This window comes from Tachypleus tridentatus, chromosome 12 (genome assembly GCF_004210375.1).
Source record: "Tachypleus tridentatus isolate NWPU-2018 chromosome 12, ASM421037v1, whole genome shotgun sequence".
NCBI classification, from domain to species: Eukaryota; Metazoa; Arthropoda; class Merostomata; order Xiphosura; family Limulidae; genus Tachypleus; species Tachypleus tridentatus.
Window position 1 is genome coordinate 125,025,319 of NC_134836.1, and position 19,221 is coordinate 125,044,539.

The 19,221-nt window shown below is 33.7% G+C and overlaps 1 long non-coding RNA gene across 5 annotated transcripts in view; it reads left to right on the plus strand.

Annotated features, from left to right (window-relative positions):
- The window catches only part of LOC143233195 (uncharacterized), a 99,122-nt gene extending 90,534 nt beyond the window's left edge, over window positions 1-8,588 (plus strand). For all 5 annotated transcript variants that reach the window (XR_013018022.1, XR_013018021.1, XR_013018019.1 and 2 more), the window contains one exon: window positions 8,316-8,588. This is a non-coding gene — a long non-coding RNA (uncharacterized LOC143233195). The remainder of the gene's footprint in view (window positions 1-8,315) is intronic.
- Window positions 8,589-19,221: the final 10,633 nt, after the last annotated feature.

The window sequence follows — 19,221 nt, forward strand, 5'->3', positions numbered from 1 at the left end:
AGTTACAAATGTAAAAATATCCACATACACTGTACGACTGAACGTGATGATCAGATGTTGTTTTTGTAGGAGTTACAAATGTAAAAATATCCACATACACTGTACGACTGAACGTAATGATCAGATGTTGTTTTTGTAGGAGTTACAAATGTAAAAATATCCACATACACTGTACGACTGAACGTAATGATCAGATGTTGTTTTTGTAGGAGTTACAAATGTAAAAATATCCACATACACTGTACGACTGAACGTAATGATCAGATTTTGTTTTTGTAGGAGTTACAAATGTAAAAATATCCACATACACTGTACGACTGAACGTAATGATCAGATGTTGTTTTTTTAGGAGTTACAAATGTAAAAATATCCACATACACTGTACGACTGAACGTGATGCTCAGATGTTGTTTTTTTTAGGAGTTACAACTGTAAAAATATCCACATACACTGCACGACTGAACGTAATGCTCAGATGTTGTTTTTTTTAGGAGTTACAACTGTAAAAATATCCACATACACTGTACGAATGAACGTAATGATCAGATGTTGTTTTCTTAGGAGTTAGAAATGTAAAAATATCCACATACACTACGACTGAACGTAATGATCAGATGTTGTTTGTTTAGGAGTTACAAATGTAAAAATATCCACATACACTGTACGAGTGAACGTAATGATCAGATGTTGTTTGTTTAGGAGTTACAAATGTAAAAATATCCACATACACTGTACGACTTAACGTAATGCTCAGATGTTGTTTTTGTAGGAGTTACAAATGTAAAAATATCCACATACACTGTACGACTTAACGTAATGATCAGATGTTGTTTTTGTAGGAGTTACAAATGTAAAAATATCCACATACACTGTACGACTGAACGTAATGATCAGATGTTGTTTTTCGTAGGAGTTACAACTGTAAAAATATCCACATACACTGCACGACTGAACGTAATGCTCAGATGTTGTTTTTTTAGGAGTTACAACTGTAAAAATATCCACATACTCTGTACGAATGAACGTAATGATCAGATGTTGTTTTCTTAGGAGTTACAAATGTAAAAATATCCACATACACTGTACGACTGAACGTAATGATCAGATGTTGTTTGTTTAGGAGTTACAAATGTAAAAATATCCACATACACTGTACGACTGAACGTAATGATCAGATGTTGTTTGTTTAGGAGTTACAAATGTAAAAATATCCACATACACTGTACGACTTAACGTAATGCTCAGATGTTGTTTTTGTAGGAGTTACAAATGTAAAAATATCCACATACACTGTACGATTTAACGTAATGATCAGATGTTGTTTTTGTAGGAGTTACAAATGTAAAAATATCCACATACACTGTACGACTGAACGTAATGATCAGATGTTGTTTTTTTAGGAGTTACAAATGTAAAATTATCCACACACACTGTACGACTTAACGTAATGATCAGATGTTGTTTTCTTAGGAGTTACAAATGTAAAAATATCCACATACACTGTACGACTGAACGTAATGCTCAGATGTCGTTTTTTTAGGAGTTACAACTGTAAAAATATCCACATACACTGTACGACTTAACGTAATGCTCAGATGTTGTTTTGTTAGGAGTTACAGATGTAAAAATATCCACACACACTGCACGACTGAACGTAATGCTCAGATGTTGTTTTTTTTAGGAGTTACAACTGTAAAAATATCCACATACACTGTACGACTGAACGTAATGCTCAGATGTTGTTTTTTTTAGGTGTTACAACTGTAAAAATATCCACATACACTGTTCGAATGAACGTAATGATCAGATGTTGTTTTCTTAGGAGTTACAAATGTAAAAATATCCACATACACTGTACGACTGAACGTAATGATCAGATGTTGTTTGTTTAGGAGTTACAAATGTAAAAATATCCACATACACTGTACGACTGAACGTAATGATCAGATGTTGTTTGTTTAGGAGTTACAAATGTAAAAATATCCACATACACTGTACGACTGAACGTAATGATCAGATGTTGTTTTTTTAGGAGTTGCAAATGTAAAATTATCCACACACACTGTACGACTTAACGTAATCATCAGATGTTGTTTTCTTAGGAGTTACAAATGTAAAAATATCCACATACACTGTACGACTTAACGTAATGCTCAGATGTTGTTTTTTTAGGAGTTACAACTGTAAAAATATCCACATACACTGTACGACTTAACGTAATGATCAGATGTTGTTTTTGTAGGAGTTACAAATGAAAAATATCCACATACACTGTACGACTTAACGTAATGCTCAGATGTTGTTTTTTTAGGAGTTACAAATGTAAAAATATCCACATACACTGTACGACTTAACGTAATGCTCAGATGTTTTTTTAGGAGTTGCAATTGTAAAATTATCCACACACACTGTACGACTTAACGTAATGATCAGATGTTGTTTTTGTAGGAGTTACAAATGTAAAAATATCCACATACACTGTACGACTGAACGTAATGCTCAGATGTTGTTTTTTTAGGAGTTACAAATGTAAAAATATCCACATACACTGTACGACTTAACGTAATGCTCAGATGTTGTTTTTGTAGGAGTTACAAATGTAAAAATATCCACATACACTGTACGACTTAACGTAATGATCAGATGTTGTTTTTGTAGGAGTTACAAATGTAAAAATATCCTCATACACTGTACGACTTAACGTAATGATCAGATGTTGTTTTTGTAGGAGTTACAAATGTAAAAATATCCTCATACACTGTACGACTTAACGTAATGATCAGATGTTGTTTTTGTAGGAGTTACAAATGTAAAAATATCCACATACACTGTACGACTTAACGTAATGATCAGATGTTGTTTTTGTAGGAGTTACAAATGTAAAAATATCCACATACACTGTACGAGTGAACGTAATGATTAGATGTTGTTTTTGTAGGAGTTACAAATGTAAAAATATCCACATACACTGTACGACTGAACGTAATGATCAGATGTTGTTTTTGTAGGAGTTACAAATGTAAAAATATCCACATACACTGTACGACTGAACGTAATGATCAGATGTTGTTTTTGTAGGAGTTACAAATGTAAAAAAATATCCACATACACTGTATGACTGAACGTAATGATCAGATGTTGTTTTTGTAGGAGTTACAAATGTAAAAATATCCACATACACTGTACGACTGAACGTAATGATCAGATGTTGTTTTTGTAGGAGTTACAAATGTAAAAATATCCACATACACTGTACGACTGAACGTGATGATCAGATGTTGTTTTTGTAGGAGTTACAAATGTAAAAATATCCACATACAATGTACGACTGAACGTAATGATCAGATGTTGTTTTTGTAGGAGTTACAAATGTAAAAATATCCACATACAATGTACGACTGAACGTAATGATCAGATGTTGTTTTTGTAGGAGTTACAAATGTAAAAATATCCACATACACTGTACGACTGAACGTAATGATCAGATGTTGTTTTTGTAGGAGTTACAAATGTAAAAATATCCACATACACTGTACGACTGAACGTAATGATCAGATGTTGTTTTTGTAGGAGTTACAAATGTAAAAATATCCACATACACTGTACGACTGAACGTGATGATCAGATGTTGTTTTTGTAGGAGTTACAAATGTAAAAATATCCACATACACTGTACGACTGAACGTAATGATCAGATGTTGTTTTTGTAGGAGTTACAAATGTAAAAATATCCACATACACTGTACGACTGAACGTGATGATCAGATGTTGTTTTGTAGGAGTTACAAATGTAAAAATATCCACATACACTGTACGACTGAACGTAATGATCAGATGTTGTTTTGTAGGAGTTACAAATGTAAAATATCCACATACACTGTACGACTGAACGTAATGATCAGATGTTGTTTTTGTAGGAGTTACAAATGTAAAAATATCCACATACACTGTACGACTGAACGTAATGATCAGATGTTCTTTTTGTAGGAGTTACAAATGTAAAAATATCCACATACAATGTACGACTGAACGTAATGATCAGATGTTGTTTTTGTAGGAGTTACAAATGTAAAAATATCCACATACACTGTACGACTGAACGTGATGCTCAGATGTTTTTTTCTTAGGAGTTACAAATGTAAAAATATCCACATACACTGTACGACTGAACGTAATGATCAGATGTTGTTTTTGTAGGAGTTACAAATGTAAAAATATCCACATACACTGTACGACTGAACGTAATGCTCAGATGTCGTTTTTTTAGGAGTTACAAATGTAAAAATATCCACAGACACTGTACGAATGAACGTAATGATCAGATGTTGTTTTTTTAGGAGTTGCAAATGTAAAATTATCCACACACACTGTACGACTTAACGTAATGATCAGATGTTGTTTTCTTAGGAGTTAGAAATGTAAAAATATCCACATACACTGTACGACTTAACGTAAGGCTCAGATGTTGTTTTTTTAGGAGTTACAAATGTAAAAATATCCACATACACTGTACGACTGAACGTAATGATCAGATGTTGTTTTTGTAGGAGTTACAAATGTAAAAATATCCACATACACTGTACGACTGAACGTAATGATCAGATGTTGTTTTTGTAGGAGTTAGAAATGTAAAATATCCACATACACTGTACGACTGAACGTGATGATCAGATGTTGTTTTTGTAGGAGTTACAAATGTAAAAATATCCACATACACTGTACGACTGAACGTAATGATCAGATGTTGTTTTGTAGGAGTTACAAATGTAAAAATATCCACATACACTGTACGACTGAACGTGATGATCAGATGTTGTTTTGTAGGAGTTACAAATGTAAAATATCCACATACACTGTACGACTGAACGTAATGATCAGATGTTGTTTTGTAGGAGTTACAAATGTAAAAATATCCACATACACTGTACGACTGAACGTAATGATCAGATGTTGTTTTTGTAGGAGTTACAAATGTAAAAAATATCCACATACACTGTAATGACTGAACGTAATGATCAGATGTTCTTTTGTAGGAGTTACAAATGTAAAAATATCCACATACAATGTACGACTGAACGTAATGATCAGATGTTGTTTTTGTAGGAGTTACAAATGTAAAAATATCCACATACACTGTACGACTGAACGTGATGCTCAGATGTTTTTTTCTTAGGAGTTACAAATGTAAAAATATCCACATACACTGTACGACTGAACGTAATGATCAGATGTTGTTTTTGTAGGAGTTACAAATGTAAAAATATCCACATACACTGTACGACTGAACGTAATGATCAGATGTTGTTTTTTTAGGAGTTACAAATGTAAAAATATCCACATACACTGTACGACTTAACGTAATGATCAGATGTTGTTTTTTTAGGAGTTACAACTGCAAAAATATCCACATACACTGTACGACTGAACGTAATGATCAGATGTTGTTTTTGTAGGAGTTACAAATGTAAAAATATCCACATACACTGTACGACTGAACGTAATGATCAGATGTTGTTTTTGTAGGAGTTACAAATGTAAAAATATCCACATATACTGTACGACTGAACGTGATGCTCAGATGTTGTTTTCTTAGGAGTTACAAATGTAAAAATATCCACATACACTGTACGACTGAACGTAATGATCAGATGTTGTTTTTGTAGGAGTTACAAATGTAAAAATATCCACATACACTGTACGACTGAACGTAATGATCAGATGTTGTTTTTTTAGGAGTTACAACTGCAAAAATATCCACATACACTGTACGACTGAACGTAATGATCAGATGTTGTTTTTGTAGGAGTTACAAATGTAAAAATATCCACATACACTGTACGACTGAACGTAATGATCAGATGTTGTTTTTGTAGGAGTTACAAATGTAAAAATATCCACATACACTGTACGACTGAACGTAATGATCAGATGTTGTTTTGTAGGAGTTACAAATGTAAAAATATCCACATACACTGTACGACTGAACGTAATGATCAGATGTTGTTTTTTTAGGAGTTACAAATGTAAAAATATCCACATACACTGTACGACTGAACGTAATAATCAGATGTTGTTTTTGTAGGAGTTACAAATGTAAAAATATCCACATACACTGTACGACTTAACGTGATGCTCAGATGCAAGTAAAAATTTGGGGTACGATTAGGAGCCTCCAAAAAAGTCCGGGGTTTACATGACTTTAGATGAATTCTGGGCCATTTCGTGCAACTTTCAGAATCTAACTTAACTTTATTTTATGGGGGATTACAAGTTGCGATGTCAGCAGATTGACGAACCTGATAATCGCAGGTTTCGATTACAAGTTGTGATGTCAGCAGATGGTCGAACCTGACAATCACAGGTTTCAAATACAAGTTGCGATGTCAGCAGATGGACGAACCTGACAATCACAGGTTTCAAATACAAGTTGCGATGTCAGCAGATGGATGAACCTGATAATCGCAGGTTTCAAATACAAGTTGCGATGTCAGCAGATGGACGAACCTGATAATCGCAAGTTTCGATTACAAGTTGTGATGTCAGCAGATGGACGAACCTGATAATCGCAAGTTTCGATTACAAGTTGTGATGCTAGCAGATGGACGAACCTGATAATCGCCCCTTTCGATTACAAGTTGCGATGCTAGCAGATGGACGAACCTGGTAATCGCAGGTTTCGATTACAAGTTGCTATGTCAGCAGATGGACGAACCTGATAATTGCAGGTTTCGATTACAAGTTGCGATGTCAGCAGATGGTCGAACCTGACAATCACAGGTTTCAAATACAAGTTGCGATGTCAGCAGATGGACGAACCTGATAATCGCAGGTTTCGATTACAAGTTGCGATGTCAGCAGATGGACGAACCTGATAATCGCAGGTTTCGATTACAAGTTGCGATGTCAGCAGATGGACGAACCTGATAATCGCAGGTTTCGATTACAAGTTGCGATGTCAGCAGATGGACGAACCTGATAATCGCAGGTTTCGATTACAAGTTGCGATGCTAGCAGATGGACGAACCTGATAATAGCAGGTTTCGATTACAAGTTGCGATGCTAGCAGATGGACGAACCTGGTTATCGCAGGTTTCGATTACAAGTTGCTATGTCAGCAGATGGACGAACCTGATAATTGCAGGTTTCAAATACAAGTTGCGATGTCAGCAGATGGACGAACCTGATAATCGCAGGTTTCGATTACAAGTTGCGATGTCAGCAGATGGACGAACCTGATAATCGCAGGTTTCGATTACAAGTTGCGATGTCAGCAGATGGACGAACCTGATAATCGCAGGTTTCGATTACAAGTTGTGATGCCAGCAGATGGACGAACCTGATAATCGCAGATTTCTATTACAAGTTGCGATGCTAGGAGATGGACGAACCTGATAATCGCAGGTTTCGATTACAAGTTGCTATGTCAGCAGATGGACGAACCTGATAATCGCAGGTTTCGATTACAAGTTGCGATGCTAGCAGATGGACGAACCTGATAAGTTGCTAATTACGGTTGTTTGTTTAACATCTGTTTTTTCACGTTTGCTCATGAAGTTTTTAAAACCTAACACATCACAGAATTAATGAAAATTGTTGACAGTTTAGACTAATAGAGTATAAGCAATACAATGACAGATGAGCTTGGTGAAAACCATATTGTCATCTACAGACTGATAAAGATAGACCATTCTATCATATTTCTGTTTACAGGTTCGTTAAACCGTTTTATCAGTTTCTGTCTACAGACCGAAAAGAAAAGTTGTATCTGAAAATTGCGATATTTGCAGATCATGAACCAGGAAAACTAGAAACGCGCACCGTTCATATTAATAATACCGAATTAACACCCAGGCTGTCCTAGTCATACAGGGACTCTTACTGGCCACCCAAGTAAAAGAAATATAGGCCGTAAAACTAGCAGAATAGAGGCAAGATTGAACTATTATTATTAAATGTTACCTAGGCCCAGTAAATTTTGTGTCTTTCTCTAATGACCATAAATTATTAATCTATCTACTGACCATAGAGAAGGCTAATCTGTCATCGTGTAAATCATTAATCGAACATTTTAAAGTTCTGGTCTAATTTAACAAGACAATACACCAAAACTCAGTACTCCTTTCCGTATTCCAGCAGAGGGCCTCAAAGGCAGATACATTAGAATTTTTAATAAAACCTATAAAGGTAAACATTAGAAGAAAAATGTTCAATTTTATCTTGCGTTAAGAAAATCTCTAATATTTCGTGAACTAATATTTATCAACATTTGTACGAATACCAGTTTGACTGTTGAAGTTAGTCGTTCCTAATCATAGGTGATGGAATAGAAGGAAGGGAAATAAGTCAACACCGACCATCGCCAATGCTTGGACATCTCTTCATCAACGGAGTGACTACCAGGCTACAACGCTCTCATCACGTTTCTCGACGGGAATCGAACCCATGACCCGCAGGTTGCTTGTAAAATACCTTAACCACCGGGCCATGCGAGGCTAAACAATACCAGACAAAGAAAATACTTCAGTATCTTAGTTTTTGTAACTAGTTACTTGTTGGTTGCAGTTTAATAAATTTCAATTACATACCAATGTTTATTTTTGCTATATATGTGACTTCGCAATCTGAGGGTCGCGGGTTAGATTTCCCAACACACCTTATCCTCTAGTCTTTCACTGCTCAATTAGGGACGGCTAGCGCAGATAGCCCTCGTGTAGCTTTACGCGAAATTCGAACAAACAAATAAAGTTTCTCTGGCTATGGTCGGTCAGCTGCTTAACGAAAGTTTCAGCACAGATTCTTGTGTTCCACCAGGTGGAGCCAGTTCTTAATAATTTTTCAAGATGGCTATATCAATTAAACTTAGTAACTGAAAGTGTATCACAGGTTAATTGAGGATTACGTTTGCTATAGAGATCTTAAACAGTGATACTTGGAATAGTAGTGGAACACTGAAGTATATTGTGGCTTAAAGACTAGTGTTAACTCAAATAAAGCTTCATGACTGTATATGTGATTTGTTGCTAACGTAACCAAGAGGTTCACTTTTCCCCATTAGGTTACTAAAGAAAGTCAACGTTACCAAGGATATTATATAATGTCAACAATATAACTGGCAGACAAACAAAACGATAGCTATAGAAAACAATAACCGGCCAGGATTAGCCATCATAGTCGAAGAATGCCCACAGTTCTGCTAACAGAGCATTTTGGACAAATTAACCAAGTCAGCTTTCACTAGAGAAGAAATTATAAAACTGCGTGATATTTAATTTGTCACATGTCTGTCTGTTTAAAGCACAACACAGAAAGAAATATTGTAATGATCGACCGAGTTGTGTGTAACAAAAACATGAAACTGTTTTCGTGGTTCATTATCCAGATCTAAAAACCAACATAGAAACCAATAACAAGTTTGTAATGATGAAGGAATGGTATAGATATTTATATTGATTGTTTTTTCTCTTGGTTAAGGAAGAGCTAATTATTTTGATATCAGATCTGATATTACTATTATTATTATTATACGACAAACAGTAACAACTTCCTGGTTCTTAAACATTTGTGTAAATTTTATTAGATGTGAGAATAAGAAGTAGTGTGTAGGTTAATATCGAATGTAATAATACGTTCTAACAAGAACAGGTAAACATGAAGGAAGTAGTGTGTAGGTTAATATTGAATGTAATAATACGTTCTAACAAGAACAGGTAAACATGAAGGAAGTAGTGTGTAGGTTAATATCGAATGTAATAATACGTTCTAACAAGAACAGGTAAACATGAAGGAAGCAGTGTGTAGGTTAATATTGAATGTAATAATACGTTCTAACAAGAACAGGTAAACATGAAGGAAGTAGTGTGTAGGTTAATATTGAATGTAATAATACGTTCTAACAAGAACAGGTAAACATGAAGGAAGCAGTGTGTAGGTTAATATTGAATGTAATAATACGTTCTAACAAGAACAGGTAAACATGAAGGAAGTAGTGTGTAGGTTATTATCGAATGTAATAATACGTTCTAACAAGAACAGGTAAACATGAAGAAAGTAGTGTGTAGGTTAATATTGAATGTAATAATACGTTCTAACAAGAACAGGTAAACATGAAGGAAGCAGTGTGTAGGTTATTATCGAATGTAATAATACGTTCAACAAGAACAGGTAAACATGAAGGAAGTAGTGTGTAGGTTAATATTGAATGTAATAATACGTTCTAACAAGAACAGGTAAACATGAAGGAAGCAGTGTGTGTAGGTTAATATTAAATGTAATAATACGTTCCAACAAGAACAGGTAAACATGAAGGAAGCAGTGTGTAGGTTAATATTGAATGTAATAATACGTTCTAACAAGAACAGGTAAACATGAAGGAAGTAGTGTGTGTAGGTTATTATCGAATGTAATAATACGTTAATAACAAGAACAGGTAAACATGAAGGAAGTAGTGTGTAGGTTAATATTGAATGTAATAATACGTTCTAACAAGAACAGGTAAACATGAAGGAAGTAGTGTGTAGGTTATTATCGAATGTAATAATACGTTCTAACAAGAACAGGTAAACATGAAGAAAGTAGTGTGTAGGTTAATATTGAATGTAATAATACGTTCTAACAAGAACAGGTAAACATGAAGGAAGCAGTGTGTAGGTTATTATCGAATGTAATAATACGTTCTAACAAGAACAGGTAAACATGAAGGAAGCAGTGTGTAGGTTAATATTGAATGTAATAATACGTTCTAACAAGAACAGGTAAACATGAAGGAAGCAGTGTGTAGGTTAATATTAAATGTAATAATACGTTCTAAGAAGAACAGGTAAACATGAAGGAAGCAGTGTGTAGGTTAATATTGAATGTAATAATACGTTCTAACAAGAACAGGTAAACATGAAGGAAGTAGTGTGTAGGTTATTATCGAATGTAATAATACGTTCTAACAAGAACAGGTAAACATGAAGGAAGTAGTGTGTAGGTTAATATTGAATGTAATAATACGTTCTAACAAGAACAGGTAAACATGAAGGAAGCAGTGTGTAGGTTATTATCGAATGTAATAATACGTTCTAACAAGAACAGGTAAACATGAAGGAAGTAGTGTGTAGGTTAATATTGAATGTAATAATACGTTCTAACAAGAACAGGCAAACATGAAGGAAGCAGTGTGTAGGTTTTTATCGAATGTAATAATACGTTCTAACAAGAACAGGTAAACATGAAGGAAGCAGTGTGTAGGTTAATAACGAATGTAATAATACGTTCTAACAAGAACAGGTAAACATGAAGGAAGCAGTGTGTAGGTTAATATTGAATGTAATAATACGTTCTAACAAGAACAGGTAAACATGAAGGAAGTAGTGTGTAGGTTATTATCGAATGTAATAATACGTTCTAACAAGAACAGGTAAACATGAAGGAAGCAGTGTGTAGGTTAATATTGAATGTAATAATACGTTCTAACAAGAACAGGTAAACATGAAGGAAGCAGTGTGTAGGTTATTATCGAATGTAATAATACGTTCTAACAAGAACAGGTAAACATGAAGGAAGCAGTGTGTAGGTTAATAACGAATGTAATAATACGTTCTAACAAGAACAGGTAAACATGAAGGAAGTAGTGTGTAGGTTATTATCGAATGTAATAATACGTTCTAACAAGAACAGGTAAACATGAAGGAAGCAGTGTGTAGTGTAGGTTAATATAATACGTTCTAACAAGAACAGGTAAACATGAGGGAAGCAGTGTGTAGGTTAATATCGAATGTAATAATACGTTCTAACAAGAACAGGTAAACATGAAGGAAGCAGTGTGTAGGTTAATAACGAATGTAATAATACGTTCTAACAAGAACAGGTAAACATGAAGGAAGCAGTGTGTAGGTTAATATTGAATGTAATAATACGTTCTAACAAGAACAGGTAAACATGAAGGAAGTAGTGTGTAGGTTAATATCGAATGTAATAATACGTTCTAACAAGAACAGGTAAACATGAAGGAAGCAGTGTGTAGGTTAATATTGAATGTAATAATACGTTCTAACAAGAACAGGTAAACATGAAGGAAGCAGTGTGTAGGTTATTATCGAATGTAATAATACGTTCTAACAAGAACAGGTAAACATGAAGGAAGCAGTGTGTAGGTTAATAACGAATGTAATAATACGTTCTAACAAGAACAGGTAAACATGAAGGAAGCAGTGTGTAGGTTAATATTGAATGTAATAATACGTTCTAACAAGAACAGGTAAACATGAAGGAAGTAGTGTGTAGGTTAATATCGAATGTAATAATACGTTCTAACAAGAACAGGTAAACATGAAGGAAGCAGTGTGTAGGTTAATATTGAATGTAATAATACGTTCCAACAAGAACAGGTAAACATGAAGGAAGCAGTGTGTAGGTTAATATTGAATGTAATAATACGTTCTAACAAGAACAGGTAAACATGAAGGAAGTAGTGTGTAGGTTATTATCGAATGTAATAATACGTTCTAACAAGAACAGGTAAACATGAAGGAAGTAGTGTGTAGGTTAATATTGAATGTAATAATACGTTCTAACAAGAACAGGTAAACATGAAGGAAGCAGTGTGTAGGTTAATATCGAATGTAATAATACGTTCTAACAAGAACAGGTAAACATGAAGGAAGCAGTGTGTAGGTTAATAACGAATGTAATAATACGTTCTAACAAGAACAGGTAAACATGAAGGAAGTAGTGTGTAGGTTAATATTGAATGTAATAATACGTTCTAACAAGAACAGGTAAACATGAAGGAAGTAGTGTGTAGGTTATTATCGAATGTAATAATACGTTCTAACAAGAACAGGTAAACATGAAGGAAGTAGTGTGTAGGTTAATATTGAATGTAATAATACGTTCTAACAAGAACAGGTAAACATGAAGGAAGCAGTGTGTAGGTTAATATCGAATGTAATAATACGTTCTAACAAGAACAGGTAAACATGAAGGAAGCAGTGTGTAGGTTAATATTGAATGTAATAATACGTTCTAACAAGAACAGGTAAACATGAAGGAAGCAGTGTGTAGGTTAATATTGAATGTAATAATACGTTCTAACAAGAACAGGTAAACATGAAGGAAGCAGTGTGTAGGTTAATATTGAATGTAATAATACGTTCTAACAAGAACAGGTAAACATGAAGGAAGTAGTGTGTAGGTTAATATCGAATGTAATAATACGTTCTAACAAGAACAGGTAAACATGAAGGAAGTAGTGTGTAGGTTAATATTGAATGTAATAATACGTTCTAACAAGAACAGGTAAACATGAAGGAAGCAGTGTGTAGGTTATTATCGAATGTAATAATACGTTCTAACAAGAACAGGTAAACATGAAGGAAGCAGTGTGTAGGTTAATATTGAATGTAATAATACGTTCTAACAAGAACAGGTAAACATGAAGGAAGCAGTGTGTAGGTTAATATCGAATGTAATAATACGTTCTAACAAGAACAGGTAAACATGAAGGAAGCAGTGTGTAGGTTAATATCGAATGTAATAATACGTTCTAACAAGAACAGGTAAACATGAAGGAAGCAGTGTGTAGGTTAATATTGAATGTAATAATACGTTCTAACAAGAACAGGTAAACATGAAGGAAGAAGTGTGTAGGTTAATATCGAATGTAATAATACGTTCTAACAAGAACAGGTAAACATGAAGGAAGCAGTGTGTAGGTTAATATTGAATGTAATAATACGTTCTAACAAGAACAGGTAAACATGAAGGAAGCAGTGTGTAGGTTAATATTGAATGTAATAATACGTTCTAACAAGAACAGGTAAACATGAAGGAAGCAGTGTGTAGGTTAATATTGAATGTAATAATACGTTCTAACAAGAACAGGTAAACATGAAGGAAGTAGTGTGTAGAATGTTACGTTCTATAAACATGAAGGAAGTAGTGTGTAGGTTAATATTGAATGTAATAATACGTTCTAACAAGAACAGGTAAACATGAAGGAAGCAGTGTGTAGGTTATTATCGAATGTAATAATACGTTCTAACAAGAACAGGTAAACATGAAGGAAGCAGTGTGTAGGTTAATAACGAATGTAATAATACGTTCTAACAAGAACAGGTAAACATGAAGGAAGCAGTGTGTAGGTTAATATTGAATGTAATAATACGTTCTAACAAGAACAGGTAAACATGAAGGAAGTAGTGTGTAGGTTAATATTGAATGTAATAATACGTTCTAACAAGAACAGGTAAACATGAAGGAAGTAGTGTGTAGGTTAATAACTAATGTAATAATACGTTCTAACAAGAACAGGTAAACATGAAGGAAGCAGTGTGTAGGTTAATAACGAATGTAATAATACGTTCTAACAAGAACAGGTAAACATGAAGGAAGCAGTGTGTAGGTTAATATTGAATGTAATAATACGTTCTAACAAGAACAGGTAAACATGAAGGAAGCAGTGTGTAGGTTAATATTGAATGTAATAATACGTTCTAACAAGAACAGGTAAACATGAAGGAAGTAGTGTGTAGGTTAATATCGAATGTAATAATACGTTCTAACAAGAACAGGTAAACATGAAGGAAGCAGTGTGTAGGTTAATATTGAATGTAATAATACGTTCTAACAAGAACAGGTAAACATGAAGGAAGCAGTGTGTAGGTTAATAATGAATGTAATAATACGTTCTAACAAGAACAGGTAAACATGAAGGAAGTAGTGTGTAGGTTATTATCGAATGTAATAATACGTTCTAACAAGAACAGGTAAACATGAAGGAAGTAGTGTGTAGGTTAATATCGAATGTAATAATACGGTCTAACAAGAACAGGTAAACATGAAGGAAGTAGTGTGTAGGTTAATAACTAATGTAATAATACGTTCTAACAAGAACAGGTAAACATGAAGGAAGTAGTGTGTAGGTTAATAACTAATGTAATAATACGTTCTAACAAGAACAGGTAAACATGAAGGAAGCAGTGTGTAGGTTAATATTGAATGTAATAATACGTTCTAACAAGAACAGGTAAACATGAAGGAAGCAGTGTGTAGGTTAATATTGAATGTAATAATACGTTCTAACAAGAACAGGTAAACATGAAGGAAGCAGTGTGTAGGTTAATATTGAATGTAATAATACGTTCTAACAAGAACAGGTAAACATGAAGGAAGCAGTGTGTAGGTTAATATCGAATGTAATAATACGTTCTAACAAGAACAGGTAAACATGAAGGAAGCAGTGTGTAGGTTAATATTGAATGTAATAATACGTTCTAACAAGAACAGGTAAACATGAAGGAAGCAGTGTGTAGGTTAATATCGAATGTAATAATACGTTCTAACAAGAACAGGTAAACATGAAGGAAGCAGTGTGTAGGTTAATATCGAATGTAATAATACGTTCTAACAAGAACAGGTAAACATGAAGGAAGTAGTGTGTAGGTTAATATTGAATGTAATAATACGTTCTAACAAGAACAGGTAAACATGAAGGAAGTAGTGTGTAGGTTAATATTGAATGTAATAATACGTTCTAACAAGAACAGGTAAACATGAAGGAAGTAGTGTGTAGGTTAATATCGAATGTAATAATACGTTCTAACAAGAACAGGTAAACATGAAGGAAGTAGTGTGTAGGTTAATATTGAATGTAATAATACGTTCTAACAAGAACAGGTAAACATGAAGGAAGCAGTGTGTAGGTTAATATTGAATGTAATAATACGTTCTAACAAGAACAGGTAAACATGAAGGAAGCAGTGTGTAGGTTAATATTGAATGTAATAATACGTTCTAACAAGAACAGGTAAACATGAAGGAAGCAGTGTGTAGGTTAATATCGAATGTAATAATACGTTCTAACAAGAACAGGTAAACATGAAGGAAGCAGTGTGTAGGTTAATATTAAATGGAATAATACGTTCTAACAAGAACAGGTAAACATGAAGGAAGTAGTGTGTAGGTTAATATCGAATGTAATAATACGTTCTAACAAGAACAGGTAAACATGAAGGAAGCAGTGTGTAGGTTAATATTGAATGTAATAATACGTTCTAACAAGAACAGGTAAACATGAAGGAAGCAGTGTGTAGGTTAATATCGAATGTAATAATACGTTCTAACAAGAACAGGTAAACATGAAGGAAGTAGTGTGTAGGTTATTATCGAATGTAATAATACGTTCTAACAAGAACAGGTAAACATGAAGGAAGCAGTGTGTAGGTTAATATCGAATGTAATAATACGTTCTAACAAGAACAGGTAAACATGAAGGAAGTAGTGTGTAGGTTAATATCGAATGTAATAATACGTTCTAACAAGAACAGGTAAACATGAAGGAAGTAGTGTGTAGGTTAATATCGAATGTAATAATACGTTCTAACAAGAACAGGTAAACATGAAGGAAGCAGTGTGTAGGTTAATATTGAATGTAATAATACGTTCTAACAAGAACAGGTAAACATGAAGGAAGTAGTGTGTAGGTTAATAACGAATGTAATAATACGTTCTAACAAGAACAGGTAAACATGAAGGAAGCAGTGTGTAGGTTAATATTGAATGTAATAATACGTTCTAACAAGAACAGGTAAACATGAAGGAAGCAGTGTGTAGGTTAATATTGAATGTAATAATACGTTCTAACAAGAACAGGTAAACATGAAGGAAGCAGTGTGTAGGTTAATATTGAATGTAATAATACGTTCTAACAAGAACAGGTAAACATGAAGGAAGCAGTGTGTAGGTTAATATTGAATGTAATAATACGTTCTAACAAGAACAGGTAAACATGAAGGAAGCAGTGTGTAGGTTAATATTGAATGTAATAATACGTTCTAACAAGAACAGGTAAACATGAATGAAGTAGTGTGTAGGTTAATATTGAATGTAATAATACGTTCTAACAAGAACAGGTAAACATGAAGGAAGCAGTGTGTAGGTTAATATCGAATGTAATAATACGTTCTAACAAGAACAGGTAAACATGAAGGAAGCAGTGTGTAGGTTAATATCGAATGTAATAATACGTTCTAACAAGAACAGGTAAACATGAAGGAAGCAGTGTGTAGGTTAATATTGAATGTAATAATACGTTCTAACAAGAACAGGTAAACATGAAGGAAGCAGTGTGTAGGTTAATATCGAATGTAATAATACGTTCTAACAAGAACAGGTAAACATGAAGGAAGTAGTGTGTAGGTTAATATCGAATGTAATAATACGTTCTAACAAGAACAGGTAAACATGAAGGAAGTAGTGTGTAGGTTAATATTGAATGTAATAATACGTTCTAACAAGAACAGGTAAACATGAAGGAAGTAGTGTGTAGGTTATTATCGAATGTAATAATACGTTCTAACAAGAACAGGTAAACATGAAGGAAAGTGTGTAGGTTAATATCGAATGTAATAATACGTTCTAACAAGAACAGGTAAACATGAAGGAAGTAGTGTGTAGGTTAATATAGAATGTAATAATACGTTCTAACAAGAACAGGTAAACATGAAGGAAGCAGTGTGTAGGTTAATATTGAATGTAATAATACGTTCTAACAAGAACAGGTAAACATGAAGGAAGTAGTGTGTAGGTTAATATCGAATGTAATAATACGTTCTAACAAGAACAGGTAAACATGAAGGAAGCAGTGTGTAGGTTAATAACGAATGTAATAATACGTTCTAACAAGAACAGGTAAACATGAAGGAAGAATGTAATAATACGTGTAACAAGAACAGGTAAACATGAAGGAAGCAGTGTGTAGGTTAATATTGAATGTAATAATACGTTCTAACAAGAACAGGTAAACATGAAGGAAGCAGTGTGTAGGTTAATATTGAATGTAATAATACGTTCTAACAAGAACAGGTAAACATGAAGGAAGCAGTGTGTAGGTTAATATTGAATGTAATAATACGTTCTAACAAGAACAGGTAAACATGAAGGAAGCAGTGTGTAGGTTAATATTGAATGTAATAATACGTTCTAACAAGAACAGGTAAACATGAAGGAAGCAGTGTGTAGGTTAATATTGAATGTAATAATACGTTCTAACAAGAACAGGTAAACATGAAGGAAGCAGTGTGTAGGTTAATATTGAATGTAATAATACGTTCTAACAAGAACAGGTAAACATGAAGGAAGTAGTGTGTAGGTTAATATCGAATGTAATAATACGTTCTAACAAGAACAGGTAAACATGAAGGAAGTAGTGTGTAGGTTAATATCGAATGTAATAATACGTTCTAACAAGAACAGGTAAACATGAATGAAGGAAGTGTAATAATACGTTGTGTAGGTTAATATCGAATGTAATAAGAACGTTCTAACAAGAACAGGTAAACATGAAGGAAGTAGTGTGTAGGTTAATATTGAATGTAATAATACGTTCTAACAAGAACAGGTAAACATGAAGGAAGCAGTGTGTAGGTTAATATCGAATGTAATAATACGTTCTAACAAGAACAGGTAAACATGAAGGAAGTAGTGTGTAGGTTAATATCGAATGTAATAATACGTTCTAACAAGAACAGGTAAACATGAAGGAAGCAGTGTGTAGGTTAATATTGAATGTAATAATACGTTCTAACAAGAACAGGTAAACATGAAGGAAGCAGTGTGTAGGTTAATATTGAATGTAATAATACGTTCTAACAAGAACAGGTAAACATGAAGGAAGCAGTGTGTAGGTTAATATTGAATGTAATAATACGTTCTAACAAGAACAGGTAAACATGAAGGAAGTAGTGTGTAGGTTAATATTGAATGTAATAATACGTTCTAACAAGAACAGGTAAACATGAAGGAAGCAGTGTGTAGGTTAATATTGAATGTAATAATACGTTCTAACAAGAACAGGTAAACATGAAGGAAGCAGTGTGTAGGTTAATATTGAATGTAATAATACGTTCTAACAAGAACAGGTAAACATGAAGGAAGCAGTGTGTAGGTTAATATTGAATGTAATAATACGTTCTAACAAGAACAGGTAAACATGAAGGAAGCAGTGTGTAGGTTAATATTGAATGTAATAATACGTTCTAACAAGAACAGGTAAACATGAAGGAAGCAGTGTGTAGGTTAATATCGAATGTAATAATACGTTCTAACAAGAACAGGTAAACATGAAGGAAGTAGTGTGTAGGTTAATATCGAATGTAATAATACGTTCTAACAAGAACAGGTAAACATGAAGGAAGCAGTGTGTAGGTTAATATCGAATGTAATAATACGTTCTAACAA